This window comes from Chelonia mydas, chromosome 7 (assembly GCF_015237465.2).
Source record: "Chelonia mydas isolate rCheMyd1 chromosome 7, rCheMyd1.pri.v2, whole genome shotgun sequence".
NCBI classification, from domain to species: Eukaryota; Metazoa; Chordata; order Testudines; family Cheloniidae; genus Chelonia; species Chelonia mydas.
Genome location: NC_057853.1, coordinates 105,955,578 through 105,982,695, shown reverse-complemented (window position 1 = coordinate 105,982,695; position 27,118 = coordinate 105,955,578). Strand labels below are relative to the sequence as shown.

The 27,118-nt window shown below is 41.6% G+C and overlaps 1 protein-coding gene across 2 annotated transcripts in view; it reads left to right on the top strand.

The window, feature by feature from the left end:
* Positions 1-27,118, top strand: part of PLPP4 (phospholipid phosphatase 4) — a 91,961-nt gene that overhangs the window by 48,133 nt on the left and 16,710 nt on the right. The window lies entirely within an intron of this gene.

Sequence of the window (27,118 nt, the reverse complement as noted above, 5' to 3'; positions counted from 1 at the left end):
AAGCCTTCTCCCTAGGCTTGGCTGTGTTCCTTCCCTTGGGATTTCTCTTGTCTTAGACCCTAGCTCTCTCGGTCAGAGGACTACTCCCACTTCCCTTTCTGTAGAGCATGGAATCTAATCAGCCACACCAACCCAATGATTTACTAGTAATTAACCAGCAGCTCCTTGCCTGGACCTAAAACCTGCCAACAGGATAGGACAACAGGAGAATCCATCCAACCTGTTACAGATGTGTAAACCTAGCTCTTAGGGCCAAATTCTAGTCTCACTTACACCAGTGTAAATCCAGAGAAACTCCTCTGACATTAGTGGAATTGCACCATATTTACAAAGGGGTAAATGGAAAAGGATTTAGTGTTGCATTAGCTCCTTCAATGTTATGTTCCCTTGCAGCTTCTGTGCTGTAACGTGTAGAGTGGATGGAGCAATACTGAAGGTGAGTTTTACCCCAGGTCCCTTTCCTTTTAGGCTGCATCAAAGAAGCTTATAGTTTTTTCCTATGGTTTCATGTAGTAAAAATATATAACTCACCCTGGGAGGAATGAGAGTTGACATAATAAACCATAGCATCTCTCTTGGAATGATAATTAAAAGTAGCCCACGGCAGTTTGGCATTTCCTCTTTCATTTGGTCATATGAAAGAAATAAATCACAAGTGAAAGTAACATGCTGCTCAGAAGCTGGTAAAGAGAGATTAAAAGCCTCGGTCAAAAGCTATTTTCATTCTCAAACCAGCATTCTTGCCAGTATTCCTTGGCCAGGCTGTCAATCAAAAGCCTTGTTGTACAAGGATCTGATACTGGATCCAGGCAGACAAGACTTTTGACAGGAAGATTTGTTTGTTGTGGCTGTGGTGCTACATAGATGCAGAGCAAGGTCGGTCACACTGACAGATCATCAATGGAGGAACCTGAAACTACATGTGCAGTAACACCATGTTGAATGCCACCCTACTTGTACTCTGAGGTTAACTGGTGGCTCTTGCGTGGCTTGCTTCTGCACTTGGAGAGTTGAACAAGTTTTATGATGCTTAAGCTGCCTGGCTATAAGTACGTATCCCATAAAAACCTGATTCTCCCTGGCAGGGATGCAAACTGCTAGGAAGTTGTAATTTGCTTACGTCAAGTCAGAAAATGATGCCACTTACAGAAAACCCTTTCCAGAGTCATATCACTGCAGAGTACAACTAATGAGAGCCAGTCATATGATTTCACTAAAGGAAGCACCATTTTCAGGTCTGATATTTCCTGGAGTGATGTGATTAAGAATGACAGTGCATTACGCAGGATAAAAACTGGGCTCATGTTACTTTGTTATAGGGGGTAGATAAGTCACGTATGGTGATAACCCTGCTCAGGGGGGTGAGAAGATCAGCAAAATTTCCAAGCATCCTCCCATGCATCTTTCTATGCTGTGTGTCTGTGTTTGGGGTGGGTGTGGGGGTTGGTTGCAAGCATCTGTATAGAGGATGAGGGTCCAGGTCCTTAATGTTAAAAAAATAATTGTACCTAGGGTAGAGTGAGACGGTTGGAGGAAGCGCATTGTGTTGGATTCTGCTTCTGGTTTGGTCTTTCTTGCTGATTAAGGTCAGGAAGGAAGTGGGCACCAGAGAATTCTTGCAGTCACAGATGTGTTATGTTGGTCATCTGTGATTCCAGTGAGACTGTACATGAAGTAAGTTACTTCTCTAAGTGTGTAAGAGTGTCAGCCTGATGCCCTACTTTGAAGGTACCCTTATCATACAGGAGGGTGTTTAAACAGGGTAAAGGATTTGACTACTTTATTTTGCAGTTGAACTCAAAAGCTGGTGACAGCAAGAGCTAGAAGCACGTAAAGTCTTTTTTTCATTGTAAAATACGTTTCACTGCTTCTTGCAAGCGGTGTAGAATTATTTTTAAGTGCATCTGGAAGGTTTATGCAGCTTGGATACTTTTTTTTTTTAATCTCCCCCAATTTAACTTTCCAGGTTGAGTGGCTTTTTCTTCTTGAGTACAGGAAATAGTCTAAATAAATGACAAAAGTCACCTTCTTTTTGAGCAGCTTGATGGTACTTAATGGGAATGCCAAGAAGCTAAGCATCTTTGTAGTAAAGATTTTGGAGGCCAGTAGTAGGGTTGTTTACAATTTCAGAATTTAATATCACTACTCTGTGGTTACTCTATTAATTTATGAAGAAATGGAATAATATACAAAAGCATCACATGCTGTGTTTGTACTGCAGTTGTTTGGCAGACACACTCTTGAGTAAGAGTGGAGAGATTATAGTTTATCTCTGTATTTGGAACTGTAGAGATCACTACAGGAGTACTGTATCCAGTCCTGGTGTCCACAGTTCAGGAAGGATGTTGGTAAATTGGAGAGGGTTCATAAAAGCCACAAGAATGAATAAAGAATTGGAAGACACTTCCTAAAGTGAAAGACTCCGAGCTCAATCTGTTTATCGTAACAAATAAAAGGTTAAGGGGTGATTTGATCTTCATTAATACCTACAGACAGAACAGAAATTTGATAGTCAGCTCTTCAGTCTAGTAGAGAAAGGTAGAATATGATCCAATACGATCCAGTGAGCTGAAAGTTGAAGTCAGGCAAATTCAGAATGAAAATTAGGTGCAAATTTTTTAACAGTGAGAGTAATAAACCATTGGAATGCCTTACCAAAGGTTGTGGTGGCGTTTTCTATCACAACCTATTTTTAAATCAAGACTGGATTCTCAAAGGTATGTTCTAGTTCTAGGAATTAATTCAGTGAAGTCCTAGGGCCTGTGTTTTACAGGAAGTCAGACTAATTGATCACAATGATTCCTTCTGTCCTTATAATCTATGAATAGTCACCAGCAGAGGCAAAACACACTGTGACTGTCATAGTGGAAAGACACCAAATTGAATTTACCCATAAACATAATAAAATTCTCCTGATTCAGTGCCAGGAAAAAAAGTGCTGCAGTATTGTTAAAACTTCAGAGACGGAGTTAGGACTAACTCCAAGTGCTGAGGTGGTTTGCCAATGGGCATGTGGGCAATATTCTGTCCATCCATTCCGATAAGCAGGCAAGGCACTGAAATATACAGGTGGCAGGAATCTTGTATAGTCAACACCTTTGTGTTCTCACAAGGATGGAAGGACTGCTAGGATGGTGGGCACAGAGCAACATGTACCAGTCCTGAGAATGACCCTTTACGTATTTGGAAATTTTGGTACCTGCCAACATTTGGGAAACCATAGGTTATTCTTCTCCTTTATTCAAGAGCAAACACAACCACTCTGACACCAAGTAAGGTAAAATTGGATGAATTTCTCCACAAACAAATATTATATTTCTTAGATAAGCAAATCATACAATAAATCATCACACTGGCATTGACTCAGGGCAGTTATACTGGAGACTAATTATATGCCAATGTTCGAATATTTACAGCTTTGAAAGAGCACACACCTGTTAACAGCTGGCTGAGAAGTAGCACTGGCTACTGCTGAAAACTGCTGTCCTTCTCTCTCTGATGGAGGGATAGGTACTGGGAAGTGCCTCTGTTGCATGAACAGTCTGTGTTCTCCAATGGTTTCCTTTTTCTAAACTCTTGATTGAGGCTTTTGTAAATGATGGGCCAGATCAGAGCTCACTGCAGACAATGTACTTCAATAGAAACTGCTGGATTAGATCCTTTAGACCAGGGGTCTCAAACACGCTACCCAGGGGCCGCATGCGGCCCACGGAGTTATTTCCTATGGCCCGCCAAACTCCCCTCACCCCTCGCTTCCCCTCCCCAGCATGCTGCATCCCTGCTCCTCCGCCGACCTCCCAGCGCTTTCCTGCCACCAAACAGCTGTTTGGCGGCACTTAGGACTTTCCAGGAGGGAGCGGGGAGGGGAGTGGGGACGTGGCATGCTCAGGGGAGGAGGCAGAGAAGAGGTGGGGCCAGGGCAGGGATTTGGGGAAGGGGTTGGAATAGGGGCAGGGAGTGGGCAGAGTTGGGGCAGGAACTTTGGGGAAGGGGTTGGAATGGGGGCAGGGAAGGGGTGGGAAGAGGCGGGGCGGGGCCTCATGGAAGGTTTCAGCGATGCGGCCCTCGGACCAATGTACTAGTCCTCATGTGGCCCTCGTGGTGATTTGAGTTTGAGATCCCTGCTTTAGACTAACCCCGTGGCTAAAATGATGAACAAAGCTGACAACCATATCATGAATAATGACAGAGCATGGTTCCTATTTTGCATTTAAACACCAATTTTATGGTATTTTAGGTGAATTGGCTGGTTGCAGATCAAAACACTGTGGAAAATACAACCTATAACTCAGAAAAGGTCTGGGGAAAAGTTCCAACAACACAATTCTTTGCAAACAGCTGGTGAGATTCACTAGTAGTGGAACAGGGAGGTGTAAATTATGGCTGCTTGAACCAATAAAGCCATCTGTGCCCAGAGTGGGAGGAGTGGGTTGACCCCAAAGTAGACAACGATACTGCTACCTTCTCTGAATGGGGAAGCTTTGATTTGTGGTTAGAGCCTCACCTATGAAAGATGCTGAGACGATGCTTGGAATCAACACAACCCCAAGAAATCCTAATCCCCCCCACTCTCCCATGCTATGCCTTATATAGGACAACTGAGGTTGTGGATTCTTTATACCAATGCAACCTCTTACCCTGGAGAACTTTTCATCTGGTTGTCCTGCTCTGGAATTGACCACCGGCATTGACCCTGCACTGAATCCAAGCAAAATCCTTCTGAAATGCAAGGCTACTCTTTGAATTTGACATTCCAATGCTACTATATTTTATTGGCTATTTTATTTACGCTCTTCCAAATTACTACCTCTGAAGATATGTCAAAGCACACAGGAACAGAATAAGTTATAGTACCCTTGGAGGTAGCTGAGTTGGAGGAAATCAGCCATGCCACTGGAGATGGCTGTCAGTAATGTGCCTTCCAAAGGCATAATTCCTGCTGAGCGATGGGTGCGTGTGCTGGGAAATACCCTTTATCACACCTGTGTAACAGATCCAGCTAACATTCCCCCTCATCCCGAGTGCAGCCGCCCCAGTGTAACAGGGGGAGGAGAATCTGTGTCCCTTCTGGGATCACTCCTCCCAGTGCTAGGAGGCAGATTATTCCTCCTTGTGAACAGGTGAACTAGGAAGGCAAAAATGCTCCTTTTGCTATTTTCTCTCTCTCCTAGTATGAGGCACAATTCAGCCCTGTAATGTAGCAAAATGAAAGCCAAACAGAATAAACAATAAAGGACAATATGGACAGACATGCAGACTTGATGCTCTGGTACATTTAGCACTACAAATAGCATGAATTGGGCAGAAATCAGTAAAAGCTCTCATGGTCAGAATAAATTGGATTTAATGATACCTATAACAGAATGATCATCTGGCATATTGAGTGGGGGAAAATACAACGTATAAATAAAGTCCACTTAATTGATTAAGCCATGCACATAGCAGTGGATGATTGAAAAGCACACTGAACTTGCAGGCGTACAGCATACTTATGGGGTGGACAGAAAGCCTCCTATAATTGATTTCTTCCCCTTTATCCTGTGACTGATGTCATTTTGATGTCTGTGTCAGGTCCACAAGATCCTTCCATAAGCAAAGTGTGAGCCTGGAGTTCTGTCATGTAATTTATTGAACAATCAGTAATGTCTGACTCTTGGAATCTCTGTTGTTAAAAAGTTACCATCACACAAAAGCTCCTTGTTAAGTTTCAGGATTGCCTTAGACAACAGAGTGCACAGGAAATAAACCCTTCTAATGCCAGTTTTACATGCAGTAAAGCAATTCTAAGCAGACCAGATGGCCAGTGATAAAGACTGGAAATGTAATCAGAAAGGTTCTTTTCAATATCTGTCACCCTTTGTTACTGTAAGTAGCTTTGTGTTTACCAATTCAAGAGAGATTTCTCAAAGCATCAATTCTGTGTATTATGCTTGCAGTGAATATTTGATATTAGGCTTCAGCTAGTACTTGGGGGGAAGAAGGGGGATCTGAGTTTTATTAGGTTAGAAAATTTGGAAGAGAAGAGTAGAATACAATTTTTCCATAATTTCAGTGACCCCAATTTCCAGTTTTATAAATGAATGGCCACAGACATTTATGACGAAATAAAATAATTATGCTTTAGTAGGAGGACATCGCAATATATCTTTATTGCATTATTTTATCGCTTACTATCACCATGGGACCATGAAGAATGAAGTCAGTTGTCCAGCTCCCTGTTTCCTCTTCAATGCAAATAAACTGAATAGCTTGCAAAAAAATAACTCTCCATGTCCGCCATCACTCTACTCAGGAAGTGAATTCCCTCATTTAGGGAATATTTCCGAATTCCTTGTACACTCAAAACTCCTGTTGAATTTAGTGGGAATATTGGAGCTGCAAGGCATGCAGGATTGGGCTCTTTGTCTTTCCTCCCCCTATTAGTGAGCTTCAATAGTATGACAAAGGGTCTTGACTTTCTGCCTGATGGGAAGGTGAGTGGCCATATCTCAAGCACCTGGTGAACCAATGTGACAAGAATCCAAAACAGGTTCTCCACCATGAGGCCTCATGTTTCTATAAAGGAGATGCGGTCACAAGTGAAACTGCAGCTCACCTTTCATACAGAAGACACAGGAGAAGATTAACCTGACTTCATGATAGAAATCTTCAGGGGTTTCTTAGGGACAGAGACTCCCAAACAGAACTGGGAGAGTTGCAAACACCGAAGATAACTGTTACTGCTAAATTAACATAAAATATTGTAAGACATACTTACAAGCTTTGTTTTAGATTGCATCCAAATTCTAATTCACTTTCTTCCCTGGGCTTGGAAAATCTCTAAAAATGTGTGTAGTCAACATGGGAGCTCCTCCTCCTTTATACTGCAGGCTGACCCTCTAGTGACAGTGTACCTCACTTCTCAAGAAGAGGAGACATCAAAAAGCCTAACTCTTATTTCTCCTCTGGACTGTACCTCCAAGTCACTGTCAGGCATTAGTAGAGGCTGTAATGTTGTGTGTTGGTGTCTGCTTGACCTTCAGTGGTATTCCATAGGGAAAGGTGGAGTGGACTGCCTTGGTCACAGGCCAGGAAGCTATGCTCAAAACATAGGCCACTTCAACCATTTCTGTATTATAGAGCAGAGCATATCATCCACATTTGTATTTGTCTAAAACTTCCATCCTCAAGCCAGCAACATCAGTTTGCAACAAAGCTTTGCTGCAATTAAATTGGAGGAAGAATTTATTTCAACCGATAGGATTGCAGTATGCAAGTGAATTGAAGATCATGACAGTATGTGAGAGAGAATAAAGGGGAAAAGAGAATAGGAGAGTTAATCTAGTCCTGATGTCACAATGCCACCAGTCAGCAGGCCATAATTCAGTGAGGGCAGGAAGAAAATGGAAGGGGAAATTCTGCCTTGATTTAACAATCCCACCAATGTATCACAGGTACAAACTAGTTCTAACATAATTGATCAGTGTTACTAGTAATGGGCCTAGAATATCAATGGGTATTTAACACTCCAGAACCTTGAGGAATTTGGATTTAGAGTTTTAATCTGAACGTTTCTGTTGACGCTTTTCTATGTAGAGTGCTATATCTAAGTAACCCTCTTCCCGAAAAACTTTCAGAAAATTTGGATACAGAACCAAACTTTCCAGTTCTGGTCCATCCTGAATCTAGATGTATTGAAGCTAGAGATGCAAAAGCCTTATCAAATTATTTACAGTAGATTAGTCCCTTGCTAGTGGAGGATTGTTCCCAACAAAATATATTTTTTGAGCTTTTCCAGCCTAATTTTAAGCATTTTAACTGATAGGGTTTCCAGCAATTCCCTAGGAATATTATTATACAGTTTATGTGTTCAGTATAGGGCACATATTTCTCTCTGATCTAATCTTGAGCCATGTAATTGGATATTTCTCTTTTGTACTTAATGCGTCATTTCAGAATGCTCTGAATTCATTTCAGTATGTTCTCCCCTATTAAGCTATGCTGCGTTATATGCCAGTTTACTAAATGCTCCAATTATTTGTTACAAAGTCTGCTTTTTGCTCTTGTGGAAGTACAGCATATGCAGTTACCACAGATTTCCTTTGTAGCATGTCACATGTTCTTGTCGCCTGAACAAATAGTAGTTCAGAAACGAAAAGTTACAAACACTGCTCGACTGATCTATTCAGGTATCAAGCTCAATGGGAAAAATCCTGCTCTGACCTGAAAGAGCCAGTTGGGGATTAGTGCAGGGAGCAGAGCTGGCTACCAACCAGTGCAAGAAACCATCCTGCACTTCTGGGCAGAATGGCTCAGAGTGGGGCACTGAAATATATAGCCAGAGTCTGTTTATAACTCCAAATATACTTCCTAGACCCCTTTAGACTATTATGGAGACCTGCCATGTTGCTTACATAGAAAAGAATTCTCCCTCTAATCATCTCCCACCAGGGCAGCACAAGAAAGGATTTAGGGATAGATTTTCAAAGGTATTCAGGCACTTAAAAATGAAGATAGGCATCTAGCGGGAATTTTGAAATTTCCTTGGGCCAAGATCCTCAAAGGTATTTAAATGCCTAACTCCCACTGATTTCAGTTCAGTCTGGGCCTATGTGAAAATCCCATTAGGAATGTATCTGCATTTTTCCTATTGTGATTTTATTCTTGTAGCTTCTTTCAGGAAGAGCAAAACGTCACCCCAGAAAAACTGTAATTGAAACTCTCGTGGAGCTATTTTATGCAACATACTGTAATTAAAAACATATTCTATAAGACTAGGTAAAGTTTTGCAAAGAACTGATACTTGAATCTCTTGAACAACAGAGTATGATGTTTCAAGAAGAAATTCTTCCCTGAAACCTGCCAGCTAGAATTACAAAGGATATTTTTAATATTCATTTCTGTGAACTTAGCTAGAGAAGGGCTTGATGTGTGAAGCCTCTATCCAGATCCAGTGTTTTTCCAAGTTTGTGATGTTGAGTTTTGGGACTGAGGTCTCAGCCAAATGATGGAAGGCCTGACCGCTGAAGTTTAGACCAAGATCTGTGTATGCATCCTTTCGCAAAATGGAGATTCACAGTTTTGATTTAAGCTAATCTCTTGTAAACCATTTCCATGTGAAGTTTTAATTGAGTCTGTACCCGGCTAGGGTCATGGTTTGTGTCCCCCCCACACAACATGGTAATACACAATTAGTAAACATAGCAGCTAACAGCATGTCACCCTTGCTAGAAGCTGAGGCTATCTCATGAAAGTCTTTCTGTAACACTGTTACCTTGGGGTGTAGACAGGATTTCTCAGTGTTAGGGGGCTTATTCCTTCACCCACTTACTTCCCTGGTCCTTCTCGCATGAACAGAGAGCAACAATACCCGAAGTCCAAAGGTGCAAACAGTTTGATGCTTATTGGGGTGAACTTCCAGCAAGCATGATTTCAGTTTCCTTCCTGAGTGTCCCCATTCCCAGCTCTGACACCACAGAGCCTTACAACTGTGTCCCTGTTCCCATTCCTGCCCTTAGCCAAACATGATTCCAATTTCCCCACCCCCATTCGCTGTTCCCATTTCCCCTTTAGCAAAACATGATTCCAATTTCCCCACCCCCATTCCCTGTTCCCATTTCCCCCTTTAGCAAAACATGATTCCAGTTTCCCTACCCCCATTCCCTGTTCCCCCACCCACACATCCACCCCCTTCCTGATTAACTGCAGACTATATAGTAAAACTTTAGTTCTGCTTAGCTATACCTTAACCAATCATTTTACTGAAATTTAACTAACCAATCCTAACATATTGTAACATGATTTAACCAATTATATCCCACCACCTTAATTAGTTTACACCCAGCAAAATTAATTATACAGCAGACAGGAACAATCACAGAACCAGACAGAGATTATACAGACAAACAATGGCAAAGTGGGAACTATAATGACAAAACAATACAGAAGTGAGGATTTTACATCCCAGCTATTGATAAGTGAGTTCTTGCCAGACAGGATGCTATCAAACTAAGTTTCCTTTTACATCTTCTAGGCACTTCCCTTTCTCTGGAGGCGATAGGCATTATCGGGACAGGATTGTATCCTAACAGCCCAATAGCACCTTATTTCAATGTGACTAGGTTGGAATGTGAGGATGTGCCCTTTCGCTTCCCAGCTTATGGCTGCCTCTGTTGCTTAGCTAGAGATCTCAGCCTAGGAACAGGGCCTCAGACTGTCACAGTAAGAGAAGGACCTTACACCGGCAGACAGAGATTTTCATTCTTTCTTTTATACCTCTATAACTAGCTAAGTGATAAGAATACACCTAAATTCTTAGAGTATAGGCCTTTACAGACAGGCCTGAATATCTATATCCTAACACTCAGCAGTGCCTGTAGAGCCAGTTCAAGCTCTCTTCTTTCCTCCCAGCTCTCTGGGTGATACAACATCCCTGAGGGCTTTGCCCCATGCAAAGCTGGTCCTGCTCTGTGTATGTGTCATAAGGGCACTTTATCCCTCACTGAAGCACTGTGGGATAGCTGCCTAGATTTTCTCAGAATGCACTGTTACAAACATGGTTGGCTGTATGGTAGGTGTGGACACAAACATAGTTGTGTTGTGAAAAAAAAGTGTGTGCTGTGTTTGTTTGAACCACATCAGATAAGAGCAGCATGATGTGTTCCCAAAAGTTGGATGCACATGCAGTCTGGATATAGCCTGAACAAACAAGTGCTCAGATACATATAGATCAGTGGTTCCCAGACTTGTTCCGCCGCTTGTCCCTCGGCCCGCGCCACTTCCAGCAGCTCCCATTGGCCTGGAGCAGCGAACCGCGGCCACTGGGAGCCGCGATCGGCCAACCTGCAGACAAGGCAGGTAAACAAACTGGCCCGGCCCGCCGGGGGCTTTCCCTGCACAAGCGGTGGAACAAGTCTGGGAACCACTGATCTAGATCAATAAAGATTAAAAAAAACTCAGACACACTTGAGCAGGCTGCCAACACCATTGTGCCTCTAATCTTCCCCCTGAGTAGCTTTGCTGCCTTGGTTCTGGCTCTGAACTTCATGAATTATTGCTACAGGGAAAGCTAAGGGAAGTGTGCGATTCTCTTTTTCAGACTGTGGGACTCTAATTACCAGTAGCTGCTGCCTTCTTCACATGGTTTAACTGTTCCCTGGGTAGTTATAAAAGCTGAAGAAAAGATTTTTCAGACTAGCTTTTCAAACTAAGATAATGTACCCAGCCAACTGCTATACAAAGGGTGTATGCAGATCTATAGACTAATCTACAAGGGCCCTGCCATCTCAGCTTAATAACCAAACGGACATTTTGAGTTAGCTCTAGCTTTTAGTATCAGCAAGAAACATCTTCATAAACGCATATCAGTTCTTTCCTTGCACGTTGACATACTTAACACATACTGCTGGGGAAAGTAGCTAGTAAAAGCTTTTTAGGGCGGTGCAAATAAATACTAATGCAAAATTACTGCAAATGCTGTTTTACTATGGAGTCAACTATTAGAGCTGATTCGACAATTAGTGTCAGTGTCTGGCAAGCAGGCCCTCCGACAGCAATTCTGGGCCCCAGGGCCAGGGCAAGGGCTGTCCCTGGTGGTGCGGGGCCTGAGACGGAAGTGACGAATCTGTTACTTCCAGGACCGACTGCACTGGCCAATCGCGCTGGCCCATGGGGCCCCCCAAAGCACGGGGCCTGGAGCAGTTGCGGATGCCTAGGAGCCCTGCGGCCCACCGAGGCGATTTAAAAGGGCCTGGGGCTCCCAGCTGCTGCCGCTTCTACCGGACCTTTTCAAATCGCTCGGGCCCCTGGGCAATTGCCCCCTTTGACCCCACCCCTGTCAGCAGGCCTGCTGGCAAGTCTGTCTTCTCCAGTGGTTTCCTTTTTTCTAAAATCTTGAAGGAGGAATTTGTAGGTGATGGTCCAGATCCGGAGCCCACTGAAGACAATAGACTTTGCTGGAAGCTGCTGGATCAGATCGTTAAAATCTTCATAGGAGTACGTAATAGCATTGGTATGGTATCTTTTATTCCAAAGGCACCAAAAATGCTTTGCAGATAACATGTCAAATTCTAGCCCTATTTGCTTACTCAGTAGAAATGAATGACTAATTTGTGATGAATAATTTATTCCTCTTTTTCCTGCTCAGAAATAGCTGTGAGCAGATTGTGGTTGTTTCAGAATTTTTTAATTATTCTAATTCATTTACTGAATGTTTTTAAATGTTTCACTTATGGATTGATCAAGAAGATTTAACCCTTGAGCTGTGTTTCTTAGAGATCTTTCTCATACAGTATGTGATATTGTTTCTGCTCCCTGTTTGATGAGCACAGAAGTACTTTTAGTGGGAATACATAAACATGCACATTTAAAAGACTTGGGGCCTGACTCTTCATTCTGTTACATCTGTTCTCTGCATGTTTTATTCTGTAACTCTGTTGAAACCATGTTTTGTGGGTGTAATTCTGGTGTAACAAGCAGAGAATCAGGCTCTTGCGTCCCATGAATACTCATATGTGCAACTTCTAAATTTGCTAACTTCATTCATTTTTACCAGTAAAATTCAATCATGAAAGGGACTACGTGTATGAGTGCGGCTCTCACCAGTCTGATCGTTACTGACTGGGCCTGATCCAAAAACGATTGATCCTAATGGAAAGACTTCAGTTGACTTCTGTGGGCTTTGAATCAGGCCTTAAATGAAAAACAGAACTGATACAAATAAAAGTTGTTGGAGAGAAACAAAGTTACAGACAGGTGATGTTTAGTTTATTTATAGTGATACTAAACTTAATAGAAAACATATTGTTTTGCATGAAACAGTCCCACATTGGCAGGAACATGAATGAAAATGTCCTAATGGGTCTTTTGCGTATGCCACTTCTGTGATTCTATTATTTTAGCTTGAATTCAGTAATCTAAATGAATTTGAGATGTTGACCTTAGGCCATATAGCCCATGGAATCCTCATTTATTTCAAAGGCTTCTTGTTTCCAGAGTAGCTTTTAGTAGCATCTCAGTTCAACTTGATCTGCTTCCAGCATGAATCTTAAACTCCTGCTGTACATGAAACCATCTCTTTCCTTTCTGCTTATTTTCTTCTATCCCTGGATTGTATTATACTGGCTGAAAAATAGTTGTAGCAATTATTGTTGAGTACAGCTGAAGGATTCAGAGAATTTAATTAGAAATCTGAGATGAAGCATGTAATCAGCATGCTTGGCTGTAAGTGCAACAACAGTGGCTTTTGTGTCATATGCTTTTTGAATTAGTTACTCCCTAATGAATGGAGGGCTCGTGATATCTCTGAAAGAATTATGACCCTCTGGAAGTGGAAAAGAAATGATCTTCTCCCTTTTCCAAAGCAAGGCATACATTTACCTCATCATCACAACAGCAAACAACTGGAAAAAAGTTCATTGATATATATAATCCTAGCATGACCCTTTCTTCTGTAGAAAATCAATGCTTTCAAAAGCAAGCCTTAGAACTGTACGATTGAAAGTTAAACAGTCCTATTCAGGGACTATTTTTAATAACCCGAAGTGGCATTTTTTCATGCAAAAAATTCTACATATTAACACATCACTGAGAATGTTTTAAATTTGCTATTGATCATTTCTGCTGAGACTTCAACATTTGGATGGGATACTATTGGGGTGATTTGGGTTTTGCATCACCTCATCATTCATGATTATGTTTTGCAAAATTAAACTCAAACCCAACTGGGTTTTGAGTCCAGTTCCATCTTGGAGGGTGATCTTGCTCCAACTGAAATCAATGGCAAAACTGATTTGCTGAGTTTAATATGAAAATAGCAATTTATTATTAACTACTGCTAATGGTTCAAAAAGGAATCAGTAATTGAAGACAGTGACAAGTAATAACAGAAGAATCAAACCCTTTAAAACATGCTTAAAGCACTTCAAAGAACCACTGGATTCCATGGAAGTTCTGTACAGTTGCTGAATTGGGCCCCTGCATGTTATAGATTATTTTTGCATTATGTGTCTGAGCTGCACAGCGGATGTTACTGGGCATTAAGACATCTTTGCTCAGACTTGGGGAGAAATAATAGAATTTCCAAGAAGAGGGATGAAGACAGTAATTGAAAAGAATCCATGTTACTTTTACTGCTGGAAAATTAAATGAGATGACATCTCAAGATCACAGTTTTGAGTAGTAATTCCTTACTTAAAATAGACAGATTCCATACAACTACAGTTGCTTACTTCAGCTATTGTAACAACCTTAAATATATTTAAGTAAAATTCTTCTTTGGAGATCCTTCCTCCCCCCCAGTTGGAAACTCCATGGAAGGGGAACAGGGGAGAAGAAAACTCCCCTAGGCTCCTCTCACAGGATTTCCCTCAGGTGCTCCTTGTAAGGTACCTCCCTGCAGAAAATACAGGGGTTGTCCCCCAAGACCTGCAGATCTTAGGGAATACACATTACATCCACATAAACACCAAGGGCCTCTGTTCTGATGTCTGGCTTCTAGACAGCACAGCTCTGTTATGTCACCAGTGACTGCCTCTGGAGCCTCCCTTTAGAGGGATGCTCCCCAGCACAGAGGGGGGCTATGATGAACAACTAGTGCATCTTTGACAGGTTTCAGAGTAGCAGCCATGTTAGTCTGTATCCACAAAAAGAAAGGGAGTACTTGTGGCACCTTAGAGACTAACAAATTTATTTGAGCATAAGCTTTCGTGAGTTACAGCTCACTTCATCGGATGCATAGAGTGGAAAATACAGTGGGGAGATTTTATATACACAGAGAACATGAAACAATGGGTGTTACCATACAGACTGTAATGAGAGTGATCAGGTAAGGTGAGCTATTACCAGCGGAGGGGGGGTGGGAGGAAACCTTTTGTAGTGATAATCTTTATTCTCCTTTTACTTTTTGGTGTATTTCCGCATAGACTGCTGATGGTGGCCGGGGCGGGGGGGACGGGGACCATGTGCATCCAGCACTGAACCCACCCTCAACCCTTCCCTTTCCCCCTTTCTACAGAAGGCTGCCCACTGGGTTCAGGAATGGAAGGATGCTGACACAGATGCACTGTGGAGAGTGTAGCTCTGCTCTGCGGAAGGGTAGACTGCACAGAGATGGTCCCCTGTTTGTGGGGATCCTGTGGGTATGATCCCCTGGTGACTGGTCACAAAGAAATAAACATGCTGCTCCATGTTACTATTCAGCACCCACCTGCAAACAAATGACAGTTAATTTCCATGGGCTATTAAGTTCTTGAGTGTACCGGACCAGTGCCAACCCACAGCTTATTAAGTGGAAATGTATTACAGTGGTATTACAGTGGTAGATAATGTGTGCAGTGTAGTTGTAGCCATTTCGGTCCCAGGATATTAGAGAAACAAGGTGGGTGAGGTAATATTTTTTATTGGACCAACTTCTGTTGGTCAGAGAGACAAGCTTTTGAGTCACATAGAGCTCTTCTACAGGTCTGGGACAAGTACTAAAGCATCCCAGTTAAAAGCAAGGTGGAACAGATTATTTAGAATAAGTAGCTTGCACACATTCTAACGGACCATTCAAGGCAGAGTGGCGTGTTAACACCTCTGCAATCATAGGACAAAAAAGAGGGCTTTGGTGAGTTATAGATTGTGGTAAGAAGCTATAAATCCAGTGTCTCTGTTCTGTCCATGATTTTTAGTGTCTCGCAGAGTAATGAACTTAAGCTCTCAGGCTTGTCTTTTGAAAGTGTGCAGGTTTCCTTTGAGGATGAGGACAGATATAGAGTGGTCGCTTTGTGAAAAGTGTTCACTCACAGGTGATAGGATGTTTTGGTAGAGAAGGAAGCTTTCCAAAATCATTTCCTGAGTTGTTTTGTTTACGAAATGGACATAACCACACTAGTATGCCCTTTATCTGACTCATTGTAGAATACTTACCTGTCTGATGATGTACTGAATCTTAAGTGAAAAGGACAATGTGTTCTTATCTTTCTATTACAGGCCTTCTATTGGTCTTTTATACTCTCAAGAACCATATCTTTTAACTAAACACATTGAAGGAATTGTAACACGAGATGTTCTGTATCTCTTCTGTCTCAACAGAAATCTACAGAAGGCTATCCAAACGAAACCAAAAATAACTTGATTCTGCCCAGTCACACACATTCCTTACCAATACCAAGGACATCTCCAAAATTAGACATTGTTTATACTCTTTTATCAAGTTACCTTCTTGACTCAAGTGTTGTGGTTTGCACCCCACCTAATCACTTGTTCATTTAGCTACCTGAGCTGTGTGGTATGGTTTATCTAAATCTGAAAAAAACATCATGCAGAGTATTCAGCAATGGAAAACAAAACCTGAAGGAAGGGATAGTTTTAGTCAAGTGGTAAACCAATTCAACATGTTCGACATGTATTGTGAACCAACATAAACCAATGCAAACCAGTCAATGGTGTTGAAAGGAACGTGCCGCTGGGCAGCAAAGGCTGGAGAGCAAGGGTGAGCAGTTCTTCTCAACTCCCCCTTCTCCCAGCTCTCTGGTCTGGTGAGAGCTCTCCTTCCTGGTTCAATCTACTTTAAGCCCTTCTGGGCAGGAACCTAATGATCTCTTCACTCATCTCCTCTTTAGCTTCATCAAAATGTTTCTTGTAAAACGAGTAAGTTAGGTTTGGAATGTATCCCAAATTTCACATGAAATCCCCCCTTGTACACGTTGCAGTATGAGAGAGATTTATGTGGTCGGAGTTGTTGGCATCGATGAAGCTGCACATCTGTGTTTCCTGTGTGTCGTTTGATGAGCACATCTGCCTCACATTCTTTCCCCCACACTGCCCCAGATATAGGGTTGCAGGGTGGGTGGGTTTGTATATTTTCTATTTCATTTTGGCTTCTGGTGTGACAGCACCCCAGCGTAGAGAGTCTCCCCTTTCCTACAGCTGGCCTTGATGATAGGATGAACATCAGGTGTTTTCTGCACGTTCCTGCATTCTGGATCGTCCAGTTTAGTCTCTCCCCAGTTCAAGGTCTGGCCACCATTGTGATGGTGTGTTATTTGCTGTGAGAAAGGGACAGCCATTGAATGCACCCTCTTAATTCAGACAGGAGGTGCCACTCAGAAAATTGACTAAGCAGCACTCATTCTCAGAAACTAAGCACATCACTCTCACATTGTCTGAACTCCGCTGATCTGAATAGCAAGGATCCTGGAGGTGGCCTGTGAACATTCCTGAATTGTTTAGTATTTGGGGGAAAGAGGGACAACTCTATTGCACTGTACCTCTTTAAAACAGTTCCAAAGTCATGAACAATCAGGTGGTGGATTGGGAGACAATGTGAAATGACTTTGTGGTTTCAGCTGACTTCCTAGTGAAGACTTGTCTGCACCGCTAAAATCACCATCACAATTGGCACTGAAACCCCTGTTGGCAGCCTACAGGCTGCTGAGTCTAGGATGACTAAATAGTCCATTTTCCTGTTTGGTTTGCCATTAACTATTCTCCTCAAAATGGTGACATTTTCCACTGTAGAGTTCATTATCATCATATTAGCCCTGGTGTAGCCTACCCCTATTATTATATCAAAGCCAATTATGCTAGCACCATGTTTGTCTTGTGAACCATTAATCATAGAGTTTGTTGCATGTCTTGCTGTGCCAGTGAAAAGAAAGGAAAATGGATGACTGAAAAATACGGCACAGCAGATGTAAAAGGACTACAAGATCCTTGTTCCTTTTTGAAAAGTAATTGGAAAGCTACTGAATTGTAGATAAGACAATATTTTTACATTTTAAAACAAATTGATTAGTTAAAAAATTTAAGTGGCATGTTGTAGAGTGGAAAAATATTTAATTTTAATCGGATTGTTTGCTGTACTCAGAGAATTTATATCGACTATTACTCCAGCCCATGTAATTGTAGTTGGATATCTGAATTTGAGCTGTTAATTATCTTTCCTTAGTAATTTCATGGAGCATAAGCATATTACCTTCTGCAATGAAAGTTCACTTTAAGTAATAGTTTAGCTACAAACTCCAGGTTCTTCGCTGTAATTACTGCTACTTCCATATTTTCAAGATAAATCTGTTAATTAATAACTATACAGCAATGCCTGTCTGAAATATTTCATCCTCTTAAAGAAGAGTCCAGGAAAATAAGGAAATAATTTCTCAGATATGCAGAAAGAAATCTCCTTTAGAGATTGTTAATTTGACCCTAGCAATATGCAGAAATTTTCCTGTTGTACCCATATTTGCCAGTCAAATACGCAACAGTTTAGGGCTTTTTGAATTCATGAGGGACTTGTAAGTTAACACTACAAACTTTAGTTCTCAGGGACTAGCAATGAACCAACTCCAGCAGATCTATATGAAGATGTAAAACTTCAGGACGAACCCACTCCTCCCTCTGCACACAGATGCCTTGCACCCACTAGGGAAAATGTGTGCTTTTAACAGTGCTTAATTTGTGCCACGGCTGAACCCTGGCACCTCTAGGGTTGGCAGTTCATGGCCAGGCCCTTGTGGGCTTGCTGCATAAGTTATGAAGGTTAAAAAAATTGCTTGAGCCCCAGCACCTCTTTCGTTACAAATTAAGCACTGGCTTTTAACATGTGTTAGCGGCTTAAAGTAAAACCTAGGGTCGCTAGAGATTACCTTGACCAGTTAACGTGTTAAAATTACAGCTTGCCTTGTCTACACTAGACTATTAACACATGTGAACGAATGTGTTGCAAATATACCTTTTCTCGAGTATAGACATGGCCAGAGAGACCCTACCTACTTCCAGACCTGCTGTTCACATTTTTTTTGGTTTGGTTCCTTCTGTGGGTCTGATGTGCATTCCCAGATCTTGTTCCCGCACCAAGATTTTAGGGAACTGGTCCACTCCAAAGGTTTTTTTTTTTTGAAGGGAATAGAGTAGACATTATCTTTTTCCACCTTCTAGTGCATCAGGAGTTGGTAAAACACTCTTTCTTGTGCTGCAGGGCCTCACTGAATCATCTTCCACATAATCCTTACTGCAATAGCTAAAAGCCCTGTGGAGTTCCCCTAGCTTCTGGGATTATGTACAAACAGCATCAATGCTGGTATCCCAAAAGCACTTCTGTGCTTTCTCCCAATCTGTGTCTGATGTCTGGTATGATCACCCTGGCCCCATCTCAGGCAAAATTCCCATCTTCCACATCACTCTTCAGAATGCACTTTTGACTATCTTTCCAGTACTAATCCACATTTCTGCCCCAATCCAATACAAATAAAATTTAAATTAAAAATACCAACCACCTTAAAGCACACACAGCAATGAACTAGCATGAAGAATACGGTGCAAGTAACTGAGAGAAGAGCGCAATCCGTCATTGCTGGTTGCTAATGTGGTATATTTATTGCCTTACCAGGCAGCAAAAGTTCCAAGCTGTTTGAAATTTGGCATATTCAGTTCTGGAGCAGAAAAATGCTGCTTGATAATGGTTGTTTGATACCTCACCTCAATACCTCACATTATGCTAATGCTAGTAACTAACGCTGTTGGGAATCTGGTAACCTAAGCTTTTCACTGATATACAACATTTGTGTCAAGGGCCAGTAGCACTTTAAAGACATTCTGATTACAAGTTTTCTTTCCTCTTTAATTTGGTTCCAGCATTTATGTGGCAATCAACATTTTGAGAATCAACAGACAACCCAGGGCTAGAAACATTATGTTAAGCAAATAAAATGCAGTCTGACCAACAAACTTTTCTATGCATAGATCTTGGAACTGGGATCAGAAAGGGAAAATTCAGTCTCTGGTTATCATCTTATTTGACAATAAGATGTCTGCCATTTTCTCTCTGTCTTAATTAGCATTGTAAAACTTGATTTCAACTTAGGCAAGTCTGATAAAAAACTGGAGACTGATCTTCGGGCTATACATTATAACTGGAGATAGATAGATATACACATCGGTACAACAAAAATATGATGCCAGTGCTTGGTATCTTAGATGCCTGCAGGGAACAAAGTCCATTATCGAGGCACTACACCTGATTCTTCTCAGCCTTATCAGGTATAATCAAGGCCTGATTGTATTCCCATCTCATCCTCTCTTAGGCTGTTTCTATGATAATCTGATATTGGTCAGCTGGAGGGATCATGGCGTAATTTCAGCCACCCTTTATGACTGGTGTAATGGTGAAGCACTAATATCTAGCAGGGTGGAAACGATGCTGTCCGAAGACCCAGTAATTCTTCTAAGCAATTTAAGAAGATATTTTGAAATTAATTAAAAATGCGGAAACCCCAAATATCATTGTCTGGGAAGTGTATGAAGCAGTCATAAAAGGAAAACTCATGAACATTGCTTCTCGGGAAAAAGCAAGGGAAATTGAAAGAAAAGAGATTTTACAATGAAATTGAACCATTAGAAATAACACATGGAAAAACCCCAAGCCCCCCATGATCCAAAAGAATCTTAGGATGCTTGTGATCTCCAGAAGCCAAATTCAATATCTTTCTATAAGACAAGATAGAGCTATTCCATTGCTAGCTAAAGGAACGTTGTTATAATGTGGTAATAAAGCCCACATTTTCTTTGCTTATAAACTCAGACAGGAGAAAGGACAAAAGATCAATATCAGTTATCAGCTACAGGGCAGGCTTGATAAAATATAAATTCAAAGAGATTTGTTAACATTTTCCAGTTCGGCTCTCCCCACTATTCTAGTGAAAGTCAGTTTCTGAAAAGAACATAAAATAGCACATTAACAGAACAAATCTACCTAGTCACTCAAAAGGTCTGAGGACTAAACTGGAAAGTGCCATTGAAAATGAAAAGGTAAAATGCTTAACCTCGATGGCTCATCCTGTTTTAGTGCCCTTCAAACAAATGGACCAACCTCTTAAAATCTTTTGAGACAGTGAGTGACTCCCTCCTGCTAAGGGAAGCAAATATTTTGTCATTCTGGACCAAGGATATGGTGTAGAATGTTTCCCTTAAGATTCTGCTTAAGATTTTTGCCACTATTATGAGATGGAAAAGAAGAACCAGATTGGCATGTCCAAGGGCATCAGACAGCATCAGAAGAGTCTGGAGTGACCCACTTGGCTCAGTCATAATTCATTCCTAAAGTAGATGTACACAGTTATCGACAGGTGGGATTGAACCTGGGATCTCTGGAGCTAAATGCATGAGCCTTTACTGCATGAGCTAAAAGCCACATTGCTTTTAGCTAAGTCTGTGGCAGACTCATCAATCTCTAGGTGGTCTAGGTGCCACTAGTGAGGGACAGAGCACCACACCAAGCAGGCATGGGATATGCATACATTTGTTATATCAGTATGCTTACACTTTAACATCTCTGCCATGTTGTCTCTGCTAAATTGTCTTTCTTTGTTACTTCTGAAAACAAATAAAATTAAACCAAAAGAAAGATGGTTGACTATCCTGCTTATTCAAAAATGTGCTAATGCCTGTGACACAGAGCTCAAAATGTTCTCATGAAAATGTACTTCTATCAAATTGTCTTTGCACTGAGTTTCAGCATTAAAATTTACACAACCATCTGGTACCATCCATTTTCCTTCAGGAATGATAAATATCCATTCTCTGAACAGTCTGAAACTGAAAACATACACCAGTTGCCCCAGCTAAAATTGCAGCAGGCTGCTGTGCAATTCCAGTGATGAATGGTGTCTGTTTGTATTTGGAAAATATACAGTAATCATTTCAAGTATAAAGTGTTACAGATAAAGAGACGGATCATTTTCTCTGATTGTTATATAGGCAGTTTTGTAAATTGTTGTTTTGTAATGTCATAATTTGTTGCTATTTAGATACGTTGAGAGTTTTTCTTCAGTACAAAAGCAGCTTTGAGTAAGGAGACACATATAATGCCACATTTAGTAAAGCAGCCATTAAAACTTCATAAGATTAGGATTCTGGATGGGGTAGTTTACTTCTCAGCAAACACCAACAAAATCATTTTTTTTCTCAGTAAACTTCCATATAATATTAACTTAACGCTTGTACAGTGCTTTCCTTTATGATTATATAGATATATTCCAATGAACTAAATCTACCAAACTCATGGGTGATAGGTTATTATCCCCAAACAGGGAAAACTGAGATTTGAAGTTAAGTGACTTCCTCCAGGCAATACAGCACATTAATGGTAGAATGAGGGTTGGAACCCAGCTGGGACCTGATCCAATTCCAACTGAAGTAAATGGAAAACATCCCATTGATTTTAATAGGTTTTAGATCAGTCCCTTGTTCCTTGCTTCTAGTTTTATGGGTCTCAGTCCTGCATTAGGATCTGTGCAGATGGGTCTTTGCACTCATGCAGAGCCACACTGACTTCATGGATCCAATTGCAGGATGGAGCACATGGTCTCGCCACTAGAGCAAACTGCCTCTAGATCGTACTTTTCCTCTCTAATGACTGTTTGGGGAGGGTGGAGGGAGGAAATTACTGGAAACAAAACAAGAACAAATAACACTGTGATGTATGGTTTACTGCGTTAAAATTACAAGCTGTCACTTTAAATGTAAGGGGTTTCCTGATCCTTGGGGGTTCTGTAGGGAAGCATGCCATCAGAGTCAGTCTGCAGAAAGCCAGCCTATAGTAAGGCGGGGGGAGGGTGTGCATGTCTTGGAGCAGCCTGCTTTGTGTTTCACTGTTTTTAGGTTCTTGTTTTTTGGGGTTCTGAATTCTAAGAAAAGAATTAGTGTTACATTGCAACTTTTCAGCAAGATCATTTTGATTTTTTTTTTTAAATCTTAACTTCTTTGCATATATCCGTGAACACAACACACACAGAAGGCTGAATCTAGAAAGATTTATTTATGTGGATTCTTAAAATGTCAAAAAAGAGTTCCTATCCGTACATTCCAAGGCTTCTCGGGACCTGGAATTCCCATGGCCTGGGAATTTGAACATTTGAAAACACAATTTCATTCGGCATTAGAAACCCCCGTGAAATTTTGCAGTTTCCCATTGAGTGGGAATTGTGAAATTTTATTTCAACAAATTGAAACATTTCATTTAGACTTTTTGAAACAAAATTGATGAGGCTTTCAGAGCTGCCCAGAGACCTTTCTACGTCTTGCTTCCATGCTCCCTTCTATGCAGCAGGAAGCTTAGAATCCCTGAGAACCCAGCTCCAGCCAGGGTTTCCAGGCTCCTGGCGCCATGGTAGTCTGTCAGGTTGGCTGCTGAAGAGGCAGGTGACATTTCCTTGGGAAACTTGCCTGGTTTCTGTTGGAAGATTTGATGAAGTTGACATGTTCCTGTGGGATGTATCAATTTAATTGAACTGGTATTTTCCCAGTGCTAATAGGCACCCATGGGATAGCTTAAAAATCCATCCTCCATTCAGCACTTTGAGATAGCCCACCACAAATCTCCCTCCTCTTTAAACAACAGAGGGAGAGAGCTGTCATAAGCCATTTGAGGGCTTCAAAGGTCAAAATCAGGACTTTTAACCTCACTCAGAAATCCTCTGGCAGCCAGTGTTGCTCATGGAGATGTGAAATCACCATTCAGTTACTTGCTTCTACTTAAACTGCTTCTCCCATCCTATGTTTATCATTTAGACCAGGGGTGGGCAAACTAGGGCCTGGGGGCCACATCTGGCCCTTCAGACATTTTAATCTGGCCCTCGAGCACCTGCCCGGGAGCAGGGTCCGGGGCTTGCCCCGCTCCAGTGCTCCAGTTGGGGAGCAGGGTCGGGAGCTTGCCCCACTCCGTGCATACGTGACTCCATGCAGCTCTGGAAGCAGCGGCATGTCCCCCCTCTGGCTCCTACACATAGGGGCAGACAAGGGGCTCTACACGCTGTCCCTGCTCCAAGTGCCGACCCCACAGCTCCCATTGCCCGGGAACCACAGCCAATGGGAGCTGCGGGGGCAGCGGCTGCGGACAGGGCAGTGTGCAGAGCTGCCTGGCCGTGCCTCCGCCTGATTTAGACCCTGATCCCTGTAGGGGTGAACCTGCACGTGTTCAGAAACTCATTAGCTTCAGTGGATCACTGCATGGAGGCAGGGATCTGCCTGTTAGGATCCAGTTGCAGGATCAGGGCTTACACTGTAAATTCCTTGGGCACGGACCTTGTCTTTTCCCTTGTCTCTAAAGCGCCTAACATACTTTATATCTATAAATAATAAATAAGCATATTTAATAATTTCAGTTCTATATACGTGGGTACAGTGGCTCACTGATGGCAATGGAAAACAGTGATACCCTGTCACTCTCAGATCACTGTCAGCAATTATTTCTTACCCTCTCCCCTCCCGCTGTCATCAATGATCTAAAAATTCTGAAAGTTAAAAAGGAAGAGAGACATCTTTTTCCAAGCATCTTTGGAGACACCTCTCTGTTTCACAGCCAGATCATCACATAAATATTAACAATCTACCACCTCCAGCGAAGGCATCTGGTGACATCTCAAACAGACAAAATTCCAGTCCTAGTTTTCTTCATGTTCCTCCACACTATTAAAATAAGATATTCCTAAATAAATTATTGATTGTTCAAGCACGCTATCATAAATAACACTATGTCCTGCAGGCCCAAATGTCTCAATCTGGACTGACACGTCATTGCACGAGTGGGATCAATCAAATCACCATAAAGATTTTGGCACTCAAGGACTCTCGCTCCCACCTTGTCTCTTGTTTTCACCTTGCTTTACTCTGCTACCCAGAGAGCCGATTACAGCAATTCACAAATACTCCCATGTACGCTAATGGAAAGGAAATATGCGAGCTCCAGGACATCACCATCGTCAAGCTGAAACTCGCTGGGTTTCAACCCTGGGTTGTGCTGCTGTGCAAATCAACTTAGCTGCATTTGAGTGGTTTATGACCTCAGCAAAGCCCCTATGTGAATGACAGCCTGGTGCTCATTCACATCTATTCTGCTCCTCTACTGAGTCACAAGTTAAACGTTCAGAAATACATCAGGTCTGTAAAACATAATGATGTAAGGCATGAATAGCATATCTGATCATTTAAATGGCAAGTAAAATACATACTGTAATTTGCTAGGTAAAGAGAGTCAAGGTGAACATTCTGAATTTTTTTAAAATAGCCAAAGGGCTGGAGATTTTGTTTTAGATATTCTTGCAGTGTCTCAGTATCATGTCAGAGGATATGTTCAGGATGTTCACTGTACACCAATAGTACATTCAGCTTGCTCTTAAAATAAAAGGAGAGGTTTTTCCTTTTTAACAGGTACCTAAGAGGGCCCTAGAGGGTACCAGCTGGGCCCTTGTTGCAGAATTAGGCCCTAATTAGCAAGGCAATTAAGAATACATGTAAAGATGCATGTGAGTAGTCCTGTTGAGGTTGTGCATGTACCTCATTACTCTGAAGTAAGACAACATGTATTGATATGTTGTTTGAAGGATTTAAGGGATCGTTCTCTAGTTCCTTGCTGAAGCACCTGGTATGTGTCTGTTCTTTCTTTGGTCCTACACTAAGTACTTTGCTGAATCGGGGTCTTAGATAATAAGCAGAAAGGGCCCAGAGTGGCCCTGATTTAGTCTTCTTTTTGGTCAAACCAAGACCAAGTCAGGTGTGGTTTGCTTCTGACTGAGTCCTACTTCATCTGCACCTTAGGTGTTCAGGAGGAAGGAGTTAGATAAAAAATTCTCTTTCATTCCATCTCTAGTACTGATCACATTACTATAATATTATTAGCATCAGAACAGCAAGCTGGTAGCAAATCAGGAATGCAAGCAAAAAATGAGCCAGCTTCATTGAGCTAGCTGACTCATAAAGTCTATGAATATAAGAGGTTGTGTTTTGATCAAAGGAGACTCTTTTACAGATTCAGAACATTTGTGGATGTGTTAGTTCTGAGTAAATTCCTGTTCCCTCAAATTGATATTCCTCAGATTTGCTCATTTGCTGGTAAGGAGCACAGAATCAAAGTGTTCATCTCAGTATCAGTGTCTTGAGAGCAGGATGGGGATGTGATTGTGAGAAAAGGAGTGATAAAATGTACATAAAGCATCATATAATTTGCGGATCATTTCACACAGCAAGTGTACTGACATACCCAATCAGACAGAAACATACTAAAGTAAAAACAAAAGACAAAGAGGAAGCTTTACTGGGAATTGTATAAAGGGCCCTGTTTGGCTAATGAGATAGGCAGTGGTCTGAACAATGTAAGTCACAGGGGGCTGTGTAAGCTCAATGTACACTGGCCCGATATAAGCCAGTGACAGGTTGGTCCAGTGTGTACTGGTACTCAAAAGAGACTTGTTCTGTGCATAAGAATAGGGAATTCCTATGATTAGCAGAGAGATGAGTGGTCAAGATTCCTTTGTAACATCACTGAGGTATGGATTGTTTGATGGAACACATTGTACAGTAAGTAAACGAATAGGTTTGCAACCATACTCAAAGCAAAATCAGTTAGACTCCTGTAACGATCTTGGGGTTCATTAAATAACAAACAAATGAATGAGAAAGGAATAAAACTTAATACAACAAACTGGAGAGCTGTAGTGAGCTGCTGCAACAGCCATACAGTGGTCCCAACCCCTGCCTCCAGGGCACATCTCCACATTCCTATGTTCATAATACCGTCCCTTATGAGGGTGTCTCTCTAAATTATAATCTCCTGCAAGCATATCCTTACAACACTTCTGACTTGCAGGTCTGCATAACCCATAAGGCTGTAGTAGCAAAAATCAAACAAGCAAAGTATGTATAGAAAAGAATGCTAAGGAATTTAGTTCACCATCCAGAGAAGCCTATATGAATAGCTGGGCACTGAGAATATTATCCTAAAAGCAGTATTTGATCCTTTTTACAGAGTGAATTGCCTGTATTAATGTTGTTGACTAACCATAGTCTTCAAAATATAGCCAGCAAGCAAAGTAGCAGCCTACACAGAGTGCACAGCAATCCAATGATGTCAGAGTCTACTCTTACTTCTCTTTTTGATGCTCCTCCATCTGAGAGCTGCTAACTGCTGAGTCCGTGTTCTCTCTGCTGCTGACAGTACACACTGAGGCCATGGGGACACGCAGCTGGGTTCTGGATGTACACATTCCAGGTTTTAGAAAGTCAATCTCACAACACTGTAATGTAAAGCTTGGCTGGAGAATATTGGTTTCACGGCCACACGCTAAAGCATCATGACTTTACTTTTTCATCTTATGTGGGGCATAAG